A 15,407-nucleotide genomic window follows, 5' to 3' on the forward strand; every position below is an offset into this window, starting at 1 on the left:
ACTATAAACACCTCTATACAAATAAACTAGAAAATCTAGAAGAAATGGATAAATTCCTGGACACATACACTCTCCCAAGACTAAACCAGGAAGAAGCTCAATCCCTGAATAGACCAATAACAGTCTCTGAAATTGAGGCAATAATTAATAGCCCACCAACCAAAAATATCCAGGACTAAGTAACTAATTTTTGACTCAAATTCTAGAACTTGAGATTTTCCCCAAGTATTAGGCTTGAAAATCATATGCTATATAAAATGTATAATTGGCCTCTTCTTATTTATACACTTGTACTGACTAGTCAGGTCTTATTTGCTCCTAAATTTATGAGATACGCATCTGCATTAGTTTTTTGGTGTATTCTTCATTTATAACATCTTTGTTACATATTTGTTACTACCTTTATCATTCAATCTGTTAAAATCATTTTCTTCCCAATTTTGTTTACAGGTCCTGAATTACTGTGTTGTTCATTCATGAACATGAACAAAATAAAATCAGGATTCAAGATTATTTACCTTTTATATTTTTTAATTTATTTAATTTACTTTATTTTTATTTTATTTTATTTTTTTTTTTTTGAGACAGAATCACGCTCTGTCACCCAGGTTGGAGTGCAGTGGCGCAATCTCGTCTCACTGAAACCTCTGCCTCCTGGGTTCAAGCGATTCTCCTCCCTCAGCCTCCCGAGCAGCTGGGATTACAGGTTGTGCCACCCTGCCCGGCTAATTTTTGTATTTTTAGTAGAGATGGGGTTTCGCCATATTGGCCAGGCTGGTCTCGAACTCCTGACCTCAGGTGATCCACTCGCCTCGGCCTCCCAAAATGCAGGGATTACAGGTGTGACCCATCATGCCTGACTCTATTTATCTTTTAGAAAACAACTTTTATAGAATGCTCAACAAAATGTGTAGTTTTTTTTAGAACTATTGTTTAAGTTTCAGGGGAAAGATGTGCAACTTTGCTATATGAATAAATTATACGTATTTTCTTTCCTAGGTAGTAAATATAGTACCTGATAAATAGTTATTTGATCCTCACCCTCCTTCCAACCTCCACCCTCTGACTCTGGCTTCCTTCTTTGTGTCCATATGTACTTGATGTTTGGCTTCCACTTATAAGTGAGAAAATGCAGCATTCGGTTTTCTGTTTATTTGTTAATTTGCTTAGGATAATGGCCTCCAGCTCCATTAAAGTTGCTGGAAAGGGCATGATTTGGTTCTTTTTTATGGCTGCATAGTATTCCACGGTGTATAAGTACCACATTTTCTTTACCAAGTCTACCATTGATGTGCATTTAGGTTGATTTCATGTCTTTTTATTTTGAATAATGATGTGATGAATATACACATGCATATGTCTTTATGGTAGAATGATTTACATTTTTTGGTGTATATACCCAACAACAGAATTGCTGGCTAAATTGTAGTTCTGTTTTAAGTTCTTTAAGGAATCACCACGCTGCTTTCCACAATGGCTGAAGTAATTTTTCTTTGTGCTATCAGTTTATAAGTACTCTTTCCCTACAACCTTGCCAGCATCTGCTATTTTTGACTTTTTAACAATAACCATTCTGACTGGTGTGAGATGATATTTCACCATGTTTTTTATTTGCAGATCTCTAATTATTTGTAATGTTAAGCATTTTTTATAAGCTTGTTGACCACATGTATGTCTTCTTTTGAAAAGTGTCTGTTCCCATTATTTGTCCACTTTGTAATGTGGTTGTTTGGTTTTTGCATGTAAATTTGTTTAAGTTCCTTATAGATTCTTGACATTAGATATTTGTCAGATGCATGGTTTTCAAATATTTTCTCTCACTCTTAGGTTGCCTGTTTATTCTGTTGATAGTTTATTTTGTTGTGCAGAAGCTATTCCACCAGGTTGCTGGTGGAATTGGCCCAGGATGACAGCTGGAGAATGGAGTCAGTTTTATCGAAGTATGAAAACCAGATTACTACTTTCAGTGAATACCTCGAAGAATATTTAGATACAGATGAGCTGGTATGGATCTTAGAAAAGCAGCATCTTATTAAAACAGAAACATCTAAGCTCTTGTCTGATATAAGTGTTTGTCTATAGTTTACATACAGAAGGAAATTTTCACCAATTTGGGGAACGGGCCCTTCATCAGATGCTGGTTGGGGATGTATGCTATGCTGTGGACAGATGATGCTGGCTCAAGCCCTTATATGTAGACACTTGGGAAAGGATTGTTATTGGGAGATAACAAAAAGAACAACAACAACAACAATAAAATACCAATGGATCCTACAGTGCTTCTTAGAGAGAAAAAATTGTTGCTACACTATACATCAAATGGCACAAATGGGTGTAGGAGACGGGAAATCAATTGGAGAATGGTTTGGACCAAATACAGTTGCACAGATGTTAATAAAAAACTCGCTTTATTTGATGAATGGAATTCCTTGGCTCTTTATGTTTCAATGGATAACAGTGGTCATTGAAGATATCAAAAAATGTGCTGTGTCCTTCCCTTGAGTGCTGACACAGACCGTGACAGGCCTCCTGATTCTCTGACTGCTTTAAACTAGAGTAAGGGCACCTCCACCTACTGCCTAGCCTGGAAACCCCTGCTGCTTTTTATGCCCCTTTGCCTGGGCATAAACCAAAACAACCCTGTCTATGTTGATGCATTCAAACAGTATTTTAAGATGCCACAGTCTTTAGGGGCATTAGGAGAAAAACCAAATAATGCCTATTGTTTCAAAGAATTCTTAGGTGATAAGCTCATCTTCTTGGACCCTCACACAACCCAGACCTTTGTCAACACTAAAGAGAATGAAACAGTTGATGATCAGACTTTCCATTGCCTGCAGTCCCCACAGCGAATGAACATACTGAACCTGGATCCTTCAGTTGCATTGGGATTTTTCTGAAAATAAGAAAAAGACTTTAATAACTGGCATAGCCTTGTTCAGAAGGAAATTCTAAAGGAGCATTTAAAGATGTTTGAATTGATTCGGAAACATCCATTGCACTGGCCTCGCCTTGTACCTCCAGCCAAGCCAGAAGTGACAACCACTGGGGCATAATTCATTGACTCTAGTGAACAACTGGAGGAGTTTGATCTGGAGGAAATTTTGAGACTCTGAATGTGTAGAATCTCGGGATCTCAACTTGGAGGCCTGTCTTCCATCTGGCACCATAAAAACATGAACTTCTTACATAAAACTTTTCTAGTCAGCAAGTTCCTGATATACCAATAGCATACAAATTCGATAGTATTCATGACTGAGCCAATCACTGTTTCTCAGAAAAACAAAATGAAACAAAACAAATGACAGTAACCCTTTCCCAGAAAGAAATAGAACAATTGTGGAGCCTAGGAGCAGAGAGATGAGGAGTTGATTGCTTCCCAGCTTGTCTTACATGGCTACAGCAAGTCTTCAGCTTCTGTAATGAGGAGATGGACATCTGGAAAACAAGCAGCAACTCTCAGCTTGCTTTAAGAACAAGCAGATGAGAGATGGTTAAGCTGTTCTTCTTCACCCTTTCAGGTGTGACCTCTTTTCGACGAAATATTAGCAATCTGTTCTCTTGCTCAAATAATAAAGTGACCAAATCAGGGAAGAAAAGGTTCTTGTTAAATTATTTGAATGTGTAGCTTAAGTAATTATAATTTACATCAAAACATTTGTCAAAGAATTGATGTCAAATATTCACTCTTGATCTCCTTCCTATTTGGGGGAATCTTACTATTTGATGGATCAGTGCCCCCATTCTTACTGATACTTTTGTCAGATGTCACCTTGTCCTTAAATCAAATCATGGTCACTTAAATTAGGGTTCAGCAAACTTTTTCTGTAAAGGACCAGACAGTAAATATTTTGGGCTTTGCTGGTAATGCGACCTCTGTTACATCTACTCAACTCTGCTGCTGACGTGCAAAAGCACCCACAGAAAATATGCACGCAAATGAGCATGGCTGTAATCCAAGAAAAGTTTATTTACAAAAACAGGTGTGGCGCGTGGTTTGGCCTGCAAGCTGTAGCGTGCCAATCAGTGACTTGAACTGTTTATTTTTGTTTGAGAAATTAAAAATAAATTGTGTTTGAATTATTTAAAAAGTTCCTCATTTTTTACATTAATTTTGTATCCTGAACTTTCCTAAGTTTGTTTATCAGATCAAGGAACTTTTGGGTAAGTCACAAAGGGAAACATCTTTAATTCTAACCCAGGTACCCCTGGAAGTGTAACGGAAAAGTCTTCTGTTTCTACATGTGAGAAATCCATTTTAAATGTATGTTACGTCCGTGATAAGGTTAATATGATTTTATATTATTAGACCTAAGTGTAAAGTCAGTGTTGACTTTTTAAAATGTGACAATTCTTGGTGTCAAATATATATTGAGAAAAAAAGCATCTTTTAAAACCCAAAAAACTGAACTAGCAGAGTAATGCCTTATATGAGCTACCATTTGAGAAATTGAGTCTTCTGGTATGAGACATTTAGTAGTGTTAAGGAGTCTAAGATAAAGTTTATAGAGGATGAGTAGAAAGATGACTTCCTCCTGGTAGAGGTAGCTAATAAAAAATTGTTGTGTTTCGGAGCTGGAGTTTAGCTACTACAATTACACAGGTCCTACCAAACCTGAAGATGAGATTAAAATGTCAGAATTTGAAGCCTGGATTTGGCAAGCATAGATGATTTTGAACTTTTTATCCTCTCTATATGTTTTACTATTTGGTGCTTTTCCCATAGTATTATGTAAACCTTAGTAAAATATGTCCAACCTGGGCCAATAAAAACAAAAGGAGGATTAAATTCCTTCTTGGAAAAGTGGGGTAAAGGGTAGATAGCAGTTACCTAGGAAACAAATTGTTGATGGCAGCACTCAGGGTAGTAAGAGAACACCAGTGTAAAGGCAAAGTTAGGGAGGGCAGAAAATTTGAGGTTTTCAATTTAGTCACCACTTTTCACTTGACTTGGAAATCCTTGCTACAAAAAGTAGCTTGGTAGGGTCTGTTTTCTACTGAGATAAGGAAGGCTGCATGAAATACCCAAGTTGTCACAGAAAAAAAAAAAGATGAATTTTCCTATGCCTTAATAATTGAATGAAGTTAAAAAAAGTCAGGAAACAACAGGTGTTGGAGAGGATGTGGAGAAATAGGAACAGTTTTACACTGTTGGTGGGACTGTAAACTAGTTCAACCATTGTGGAAGTCAGTGTGGTTATTCCTCCGGGATCTAGAACTAGAAATACCATTTGACCCAGTCATCCCATTACTTAGTATATACCCAAAAGATTATAAAACATGCTGCTATAAAGACACATGCACACGTATGTTTATTGTGGCTCTATTCACACTAGCAAAGGCTTGGAACAAACCCAAATGTCCGACAACGATAGACTGGATTAAGAAAATGTGGCACATATACACCATGGAATACTATGCAGCCATAAAAAATGATGAGTTCATGTCCTTTGTAGGGACATGGATGAAACTGGAAACCATCATTCTCAGCAAACTATCGCAAGGACAAAAAACCAAACATTGCATGTTCTCACTCATAGGTGGGAATTGAACAATGAGAACACATGGACACAGGAAGGGGAACATCACACTCCGGGGACTATTGTGGGGTGGGGGGAGGCGGGAGGGATAGCATTAGGAGATATACCTAATGCTAAGTGACGAGTTAATGGGTGCAGCACACCAACATGGCACATGTATACATATGTAACAAACCTGCACATTGTGCACATGTACCCTAAAACTTAAAGTATAATAATAATAAAATTTAAAAAAAATTGAATGAAGTTCAAGTTGCACATATCCAATAACATAGAATTTCCAATACCAGGTATAATACCTTTAAGAGATGCTATTTATGTGCATAAGAAGTAGTGTATAATACTATTCACTGCTGAATTGTTATAACAAAAAATTAGAAACCTTATAGTAATGTATAATAATATTCACTGTTACATGGTTATAAGAAAAAATTAGAAACATCTTAAGTAATTGCTATTACTCAAAAGTAAAAAAGTTACATATGCTGGTGAGATTGCCAAGAAAGAGAACACTTATACACTGTTATGGGAAGTGTAAATTAGTCCAACAATTGTGGAAAGCAGTGTGGCAATTTCTCAGAGGTAAAAACAGAAGTAGCATTCAACCCAGCTGTCCCATTACTACATATATACCCAAGAGAATATAAATCATTCTATCATAAAGACATATGCATGCATATGTTCATCACAACACTATCCACAATAACAAAGACATGGAATCAACCTAAATACTTATCAATGGAAGATCGGATAAAAAAATATGATACATATACACCATCGAATACTGTGCAGCCATAAAACATAATGAGATGATTTCTTTTGCAGGAACATAGATGAAACTGTAGGTCATTTCCCTTAGCAAACTAACACAGAAACAGAAACCCAAATACTGCGTGTTCTCCCTTGTAAGTCGGAGCTAAATGATGAGAATACATGGACACAAAGAGGGAAACAACAGACACTGAGGTCTAACTGAGGGTGCAGCATGTAAGGAGGGAGAAGAGCAGAAAAAGTAACTACTGGGTAATAGGCTTAGTGCCTGCGTGATAAAATAATCTGTACATCGAACCCCCATCACGTGAATTTACCTATGTAACAAACCTTCACATGTAGTTTTGAACCTAAAATAAAAGTTTAAAAAAGGATGTGGGGGATGAAGGCAGAAAGATTGAGTCTAGGGTGGGAAATAAAATTGGGAAGCCTTTTTATTTTGTCAAAAATGCATTTAATATTTTATCCATATATGCAGATTTCTCAAAATTCTATAATCAAAAGTTGTTATCTTATCCAAGAAAAATGTACTCATCTTTTAGATGCTTTTACATTTAAGTTCTGAATGTAAAGACATAATTGCACACACAAATGCACCTATGCATAGTTCAGACAAAAGTTTGCTACTCTCAATCATAATATTGGTGCATTAAAATATAGTTATCCTTTCCTAGAGAATAAAGCCATTTGACAATATTTAGGCACCAGTCATCTGAAAGGTCATTGGGTTTCATTAAAAAAGTTAATAGCAAACTATCGCAAGGACAAAAAACCAAACACCACATGTTCTCACTCATAGGTGGGAAATGAACATGAGAACACTTGAACACAGGAAGGGAAACATCACACACCAGGGCCTGTCGTGGGGTGGGGGGAGGGGGAGGGATAGCATTAGGAGATACACCCAATGTTAAATGATGAGTTAATGGGTGCAGCACACAAACATGGCACATGCATACATATGTAACAAACCTGCACGTTGTGCACATGTACCCTAAAACTTAAAGTATATATATGTAAAAAAGTTAATCTAACTAATATTGCCTTAGGCCTTAATTTTCAAAAGCCGTGCTTTAACTTGTCAGACAAAGCATACTACCTTATGTTCCCTCTAGAATCTCTATTCTTAGACACTCAGGGGAAAAAAAAATACTCTTGCTGCAACCACAATCAGTAATTGCCAGTTTGAAACTGAGGTCAAAAGACATTATTATCCTTTAAAATAGACAAAAATTAAAACAAGTATAATTAGAAGCCCAGTGATGAACAGTCACAGTGACAGTGTGACATCAATCCAGTTGTTTCCACTGACCAAAACATTTTTGTGGAAAAGACAGAAAACATATTTATACAGGAAAAAAAAATGACAAATTCAAGAATATATGCCAGTTACTTTGAAATAGCTTGAGCAATTAGTCAACAAATATCTAGCCAGAAAAATTTTGCTCCACTGCCCAACACATGTATACATTGGGAGACCCTTCTCTGTTCTATGACCTTAACTATTCTGTTTTTGATACTTGTTTATAAGTCAGTCTTCTTGTCTGCTTGAAGAAAAATGTAAAAAATAGAAAGAAAAAAGGAAAGAAAGAGACAGAAAGAAAAAGAAAAAAAGAAAGAAAAAGAAAAAAAAGAAAAAAGAAAGAAAGAGAAAAGGAAAGGAAGGAAGGAAGGGGAAAGAAAGAAAAAGAAAGAGAAAGAAAAGAAAAAGAAAGAAAGGAAAAGAAAGAAAAAGAAAGAAAGAAAGAAAGAAAGAAAAACAGAAGGAGAGAGAGATGAGGAGAGGGAGAGAGAGAGTGAAGGGGAGAGAGAGTGAGGGGGGAAGAGAGCGAGAGTGTGTGTGTGTGTGTGTGAGAGAGAGAAAGAGAGAGAGAGAGAAATTTGCAGTCTCCTGAGGAAAGTTAGTTTTTTAAAGGAATTTTTTGTTTGTAATTTTCAATCTGAGTCCCCAGTACTTTGCAAAAGAAGTTCATAGAGAAATATGTTTGTTAACTGATTAGATGAGCAAACCTACTAGGTACAATTAGTTCCGAGTACTAATGGAACAGGACACAAATCTAAAATGCAAACAGCTTCAGTCTCATCTCAAAGAATGTGGTATGGGATGAGCCATGAAAATCAAAACAGACAAATGTAATAAGTGAAAATATTTATTTTAAAAATCCATAGAAATTTTAGAAGTCTTCAGAGTTTTGGTTCTTTTTTTTTTGGTGGTAGTGGAAGAGCATAGTGAGAAATAATAGAAAATATATTTAACATGCAGGCGGAGACTTTTTAAATGCTCTATGAGTTGAGATTTGCAGATGAGAAAGCTATGGGAAAGAGGATGGAGGCTGAAGAATGCCATTCCATAAAATGGCAAGAGCTACCATATGCTGTATCCAATTGTTCTAAGATATGTTGAAAAAAATATCAGTAGGGTAGTCAAGAATCATGCTATTTGTTTTGGAGTATCATACTATTTGTTTGGAGTATTATACTATTTGTTTTGGAGTATCATACTATTTGTTTGGAGAATCATACTATTTGTTTTGGAGTATCTTAATGGCAGTAGATGCAATGGCTTTGTTGCAAAATGTTAGGACAACATGAGTTGAGCTATATATTTTGGTTCTGTCAAATCACATATTGGCATCTGATCTTTGAAATATTGTCTTATTTATATAAGCCTTAGTATTCTGATCTCTAAAACATGTGTTGCAAAAATATCTACAGGTTTTTGTTCTGGATAAGAAAAACTAAACACACCTCATCTTCTCTTCCTATTCAACATAGCTGTAGAAACTGCACAGAATGCATATAACAGCTATTTGAGAACATTGACAGGTAAATAGTAGTAAATTAAATTAAAAAAAAAAGAATACAAAATACCACCCAACTATCATTAGTTTGCCTGTTTTAAAATTGTGTTATCCTGTAGCCAAGAACCAACATAACTTAAAACCTGGAAGTAAGAGTTTGCAGCAATAGAGAGATCCAGAACTAACATTCTATTTCTGGGTCAAGGAATGTAGAATGTGATCCTAATTCTCACTAAAAAAATGAAATAAATTTATTGACATTTTTCTTTTCTAAATTTGATTCCTCCTTCCTACTAAATCACGTAGTGGTCAGAGAAACAGCAATAGGAGCCGACAGAAGTCTAAAAGACTGAGAGAAGTAGATCTTTCTTTCTTATCAGAGTGTCTGTAGACCCAAAACTGTTGGTAAAGCCATGTTTCCTTTTTTGCTCTCTGTCTTTTCATAGCTTGCCTTCATGTGTGAGAACAGACACATGAATTGCACAAGGTAAATAAATCCTAAGGTCTCTGACTGAGAAATCAAAATGGGAAGGCTCAAGAAACAATACAGTACTGGCTAGATTACAGAGAGAATGAAATTCTGGAAACCAACTATACAAAGATTTTAATAAATTCCTAGACTCATCCCAGAGATGTGCATGCTTATATTTGACCCTATTTGGCATAGCAGAGGCAGATTTTGTCCAGTTATTCAGACTGGAAAGTAAGGCAAACATATATGAGGAACTTCTAAATAACAATGCAAATAATTTAAGAATGGAACTGATGTTGAAACTATTACCCACAGACCTGGAGGCCTGTACCCAAAGTTCCGCTGCATGTTAAAACAGAAATAAAATAAAAATAAAGTGTCTAATGATATAATATTCACACTTTGCAGAATATAATACAAAATTACTATATATAATAAGAATGAGATAAATGACTATTAATAGAAAAAAAGAATCTTCAGACACCAACACTGCAAGGCAAAAATCTTAGAAGTTCCTGACAAAGACTTTAAAGCAACTATCATTAAAAATTCGCACAAAAAGGCCGGGCACGGTGGCTCACGCCTGTAATCCCAGCACTTTGGGAGGCCGAGGCGGGTGGATCACGAGGTCAGGAGATCGAGACCATCCTGGCTAACACGGTGAAACCCTGTCTCTACTAAAAATACAGAAAAATTAGCCGGGCATGGTGGCGGGCACCTGTAGTCCCAGCTACTTAGGAGGCTGAGGTGGGAGAATGGCATGAACTGGGGAAGCAGAGCTTGCAGTGAGCCGAGATCGCGCCACTGCACTCTAGCCTGGGTGAGAGAGCGAGACTCCGTCACAAAAAAAAAAAGAAAAAAAAAAATTTGTACAACAACTAAGAGCAAACACTCTTACAAAAGATAAAAAAAAAATTAGAAAACCTCAAGTCAGAATTAGAAAATATAAAGCAGAACTAAATGGAAATTTTTGAAGTAAAAAATACAATAGACAAAATCTAAAACTCACTTTCAGATGTAACAAAATTGTGCATTAAAAAAGACCTGAAGTTCTGCCTCTCTATAAAATCAGTAAAAAATTGGGAAAATTTAGAATTAATTTTTTTTTCAAATTTTAAACTTAACCATAGAGTATCAGAAAAAAAAGAAGTAGCTTTTTTTTTTAAAACAAAATGGCTGAATTCCACTAAGAACAGTGAACTATTTGGAATTTTAATTTATCATAGTTCCATCTTCTTTTCTTTAGTGTATCAATATCCTTGGAAATAATAGCCTGAATTTCCAGTACAGAAGGTTGTGGAATAGACTTTATTCACAGTTAAAAAAAAATTGAACCATCTGGTATCCTCCTAGAAGACAGACTCAAAAGGTTTGTCTTTATTTTACAAAACTTAAATTTACCAGTGATAAAGATGCAATCTATGATATAGGGAGATTTTTCAAAATACTTACAGGCAATTGTTTTTGGGAATGCTCCCTGAGGTAATAAATGACGGTTGAGGAAAACAATAGAGTTAACTAAAATGCTTAAGAGGAAAGGTGAAAAAAAAAATGAGGTAACCACAATGGCCTTGGAAAGCTCTGATGTATTCTTGGGAATGTAGAATTCCATCTGCCTGCTCAGGGCTGCACACAATCTTAGAAAAGACATGAGGATCCCCAAAGATATAAGTGTGATTGACCTTAGCTCTACACAACATGTTGAGAAGACTAAGGCATAATAGTAAACTTCCTGAGTATGAAAGTCATACCCAATATGCAAACAGATCCCTGGCAAAAAAATTAATAATTAGTTGCAGAAATTTAAAGAAATATTTATCAAGTTATTTGCTGACCACTAAGCTAATGGAACAGAGACTTTAATGTCCACATATGGCAAATTATACACAGTTCACATAAGTTTAGACTGCTTTGCCACTTCCCACCTGTTAGATTTGAAACAGCCTCATTGTCTGGGGTGATACCCGATGTTCATTGTCTCACAGCATGGAGAACAAGGATGCAGACACAGAAAGAGTGATGTTGAGAATGGAAGTTGAATAGTCGAAGGAAAGAAAATAGCTCTCCTACAGAGAGGGGTCCTGAAAAAATGGCTTACCAGTCCTCAGAGAAATGCAAGGGGGTGTACAGATGAGTGGTGGGGAGGTAGTGTATGATGTAGGTAGCTCAAACAAACAAACAAAAAAACTGGTTAGACCAGGTGTGCCATTTGCATAGGGCATAAATTTCTGGTAGCCCCCAACCTAATCTTCTATAATGCAGGCTGGGTCTCTTCCTGAGCTGTACCATGTTGCCCATTTCTTTGTTCCTGTACTTGCTGTAACAAAAAAAGGGAATATGGAGCCTGCATGCCTGGACATGCCTAGTCCCCAGGTAGCCTTTTTCTATTGGTGCAGCTACCAGCATTCCCCCGTGCAAGCTTCTAGCTTCCTTATTTATGTTTGCAGCTCATTTTTTCAGGCTGCTCTTTGTTAGAAAAAAAATGATTTTGGCAGATGCTTTTTTTGGACGGGAAATTCTGCAAAGGACTCTTTTGCCCTCACTATCTGCCTACGTAATTTATTTCTACCTCCTGTATTATCTCCCTCATCAAGAGTGGAAACCCTAACTGCTCTTGGGGGTGGGGGGCTGGATGATGACTTCTTATGACTACTTTCTGCTGGAGAGGGCGTCGTGTGAGGAACAGCATCTAGGGCTCCTCCTGGGGTCAATATAAGGGTCCTCAGAAGAAAGACATGTCCATGCGTGGTTCCATCTGCAGCACCATTTGGAGCTTAATAGCTTCTAGGCAAGAAGATATCAATTTTACAAGGTTTAGAATACAGGTTTCGAATATGAGTGTTAAGATTACCACTATTAGTGGGGGTACCATAGGCCATAACCATGACAATAGAGTTTTGATAGCCGTTCTGATGGATTTTAATACTGGTTTTCTCCACCAGATGTCGCTCTACTTTACCAAAAATGTTATATAAAAGCAACATTTGTTTCTTTGAGAAAAACATATATTCCCCTGTGACTTCCTGTTAGAAGATAATTTTAGGTCTGGGCCATCTTTTATAACTTCCGATATGATTGGGAGAAATACGTTATTGGGTGGCTAGAGTAACTTTAGTGTTAACTTTGGCTACGTAATCCCTGTAGTTATTAATCCTGTTATAAAGACAATAATTTGGCTATTAGAGCAATTAGAATTTTCTATTTAGAATTCCACATCTCAGGTGCCTTGCCCTACTATAAATAGTACGGTGAGTATAACAATTCACACATAGATGGTGTAGTAAATAACTTCCATCTAAAATTTTACTCACCAAGATATAGAATTTTCCTTTGGGGGTTTAGGAAGTTACAAATATAATCTCATAGATAATCAAAATGTCCCTGAAAATACGCATCAAAAAAGTTGTAATACCTGGCAGCAAATTTTGAGAGGCAAGGTAGAGATAACTGAAAGTATCTGGTAATGTAGGGGTGAGACTGACTAGGATGAGTAGCTCTCACTCATTTACTTATCTTTTATGATTTTCAGCTTAAGATCCCCTCTTTTTACATTGATATCCAGGATGTTCCTTTGGGCCATCCGGGGCTGCTCTCTCAGCTTTCAAGGCTTTGACTGGAGTGTGATGTATCCAGGAGTTGATTCCTCTAACTTTTACTACTGAAGGGGTTGAAAGAACAGTGTAAGGCCCTTCCCAGCTTAGGCTTAAGGAGGGAGAGCGAGAGGGTAGAGCCTTAACCAATACCAAATCTCCTGGGTTAAATAAAGGTGGTCCTATTTCTTGGGGTTGGACTTCTGCTAATTGTGTTAACTCCTGTCGGAAGTGAGTCTGAGAGGTTACATGCTTAACCAATTTAGAGGTTTCCTGGTCTAATAGGAAATCACTGGTAAAGAAAAGCCATCCATGCAGCCTTTCAAAATGCCTTAGATCTAACTTTGAAGGGGTATTTCTTACCCACAATAAAGCCATGGGAAGAAGAGTGACTCAAGGAAGGTGAGTTACTTGGGACAGTTTTCCGAGTTGTATTTTGACAACATCATTTGTCTTCTTTACCCTTCCTGAGAACTGGGGTCTCCAAGCACAATGGAGATTATATTGTATGACTAGTGACTTTGAGACCTTCTGTGTGATGCTGCCTTAAATGAGGGATCGTTTTCACTTTGAAAGTATTTAGGTAGACCAAAACAGGAAGTTATTTCATTAGCGCTTTTATTACCTCAGAAGACTTTTCTGTGTGGCATAGAAATGCTTCTACCCACTTAGCAAAAGTATCTACCCATACCAGGAGGTATTGGATGTCCTTCGTCTTTGGCATGTGGGTGAAGTCTATCTGCCAGTCCTCCCCTGGATAGCTTCCCATCCTTTGGGTTTGAGAAGTAAGAGCCGTCTGTTAAGGGGATTATATTTAAGGGAGACTTTACAAGCATTAACAACTTGTTTGACTGTTTTTGTAAAGTTCTCTCCCGAAAACAATCTCTGGGCACACTGGTAAGTTTTGTCTTTTCCCAAGTGAAAAGCTTGGTGGAGGATTTTAAGAACTTTCCACTGGCTGGAGGATGGCAAGTGGAGTCTGCCATCCTCTGACTGTAGCTATCCTGAGGGCTAGAAAATGTACCCTTGAGAGATGGCCCATTCTATCTCTACAGCAGAGTACTGAGGCTTAATGTCTCTTATTTAGCCAACCCAAATTAGAGAGGCTTTAAATGTATTGAGTCCCTGAGGCTTTCTTGCTGCTGATTTGGCTGTCTGATCAGCTAACTTGATCTTTCGGCTATTTCATCTGTTCCCTTCTGATGTCTCTTAAATTAATCACTGCTACTTCTCGTGGAAGAAAAACTGAGGATAATAACCTGCTAATTTCCTGATGATATTTTATCCCCTATTTTATAGGGGATCCACTAGCAGTAAGAAAGTGTCTTTCCTTCCAAATGGCAGCATGAGCACGAAGAACTAAGAAAGCATACTTGGAGTCAGTGTAAATGTTGGCTACCATTCCCTCGCTTAATTCAAGTGTTCTTGTAAGAGCTTTCCGTTCAGCTATTTGAGGGCTTGTTTGTGGAGAGAGGGGCACACTTTCAATAATATCGTTCGGAATAACTATTGTATATCCTGCTTTAAGGACTCATTGGTCCACAAAGGAACTTCTATCTGTGAAGAGAGTCCAGTCTGGATTTTCTAGGGGAATTTCCCTGAGATCCTCCCTGGCTGCATAAGTCTGTACCACTATTTGTTCACAGTCATGTTCAGGTATCCCAGTTTTCTTGAGGAGGAAAGTGGCTAGGTTTAGGTGAGAGCAAGTTTTTAATTGGATTGTAGGCCCTGCTAACATCAGAGCCCTATATTTAAGGAGCCAGCTGTCTGTTTGCCGAAGGCTCCCACTAGAAGACAGCAATCTGGGCACATTATGTGAGGTATAAACAGATAAGCTATTTCTCAGAGTTAATTTGGTGGCCTCTGTACCAGTAAGGCCACTGTGGTAACTGCTTGGAGGCATGCTGGCCATCCTTTAGCCACAAAATTAAGTTCCTTACTCAAGTATCCCACTGGCTGTTGAGTGGTTCTAGGGCTTGAGTTAAAACTCGCAGGGCCATTCCCTTCCTTTCTGATACATAAAGATTGAAGGCCCTCTCTATGGGAAGGCTGAGGGCGGGTGCCTTAAGTAAGGCTTGTTTTAGCTGATTAAAGGCCTTTTGAGCTTCAGGTTCCAATGTTAGGAAATCACTTTTAGTCACTTGAGTTTGTTTTATGAGTTGATATAAGGAACAAGCTATCTTACCACACCCAGGTTTTCATAGTCTGCAAAATTTTGTAATGCCCCAAAATC

General features: G+C 37.4%; 1 pseudogene; it reads left to right on the top strand.

Moving 5' to 3' along the window:
- The first annotated feature begins 1,920 nt into the window (after positions 1 to 1,920).
- Positions 1,921 to 3,116, top strand: LOC117977911 (cysteine protease ATG4A-like; annotated as a pseudogene).
- The last annotated feature ends 12,291 nt before the right edge of the window (positions 3,117 to 15,407 follow it).

Source organism: Pan paniscus, chromosome X, assembly GCF_029289425.2.
Source record: "Pan paniscus chromosome X, NHGRI_mPanPan1-v2.0_pri, whole genome shotgun sequence".
Lineage (NCBI taxonomy): Eukaryota > Metazoa > Chordata > Mammalia > Primates > Hominidae > Pan > Pan paniscus.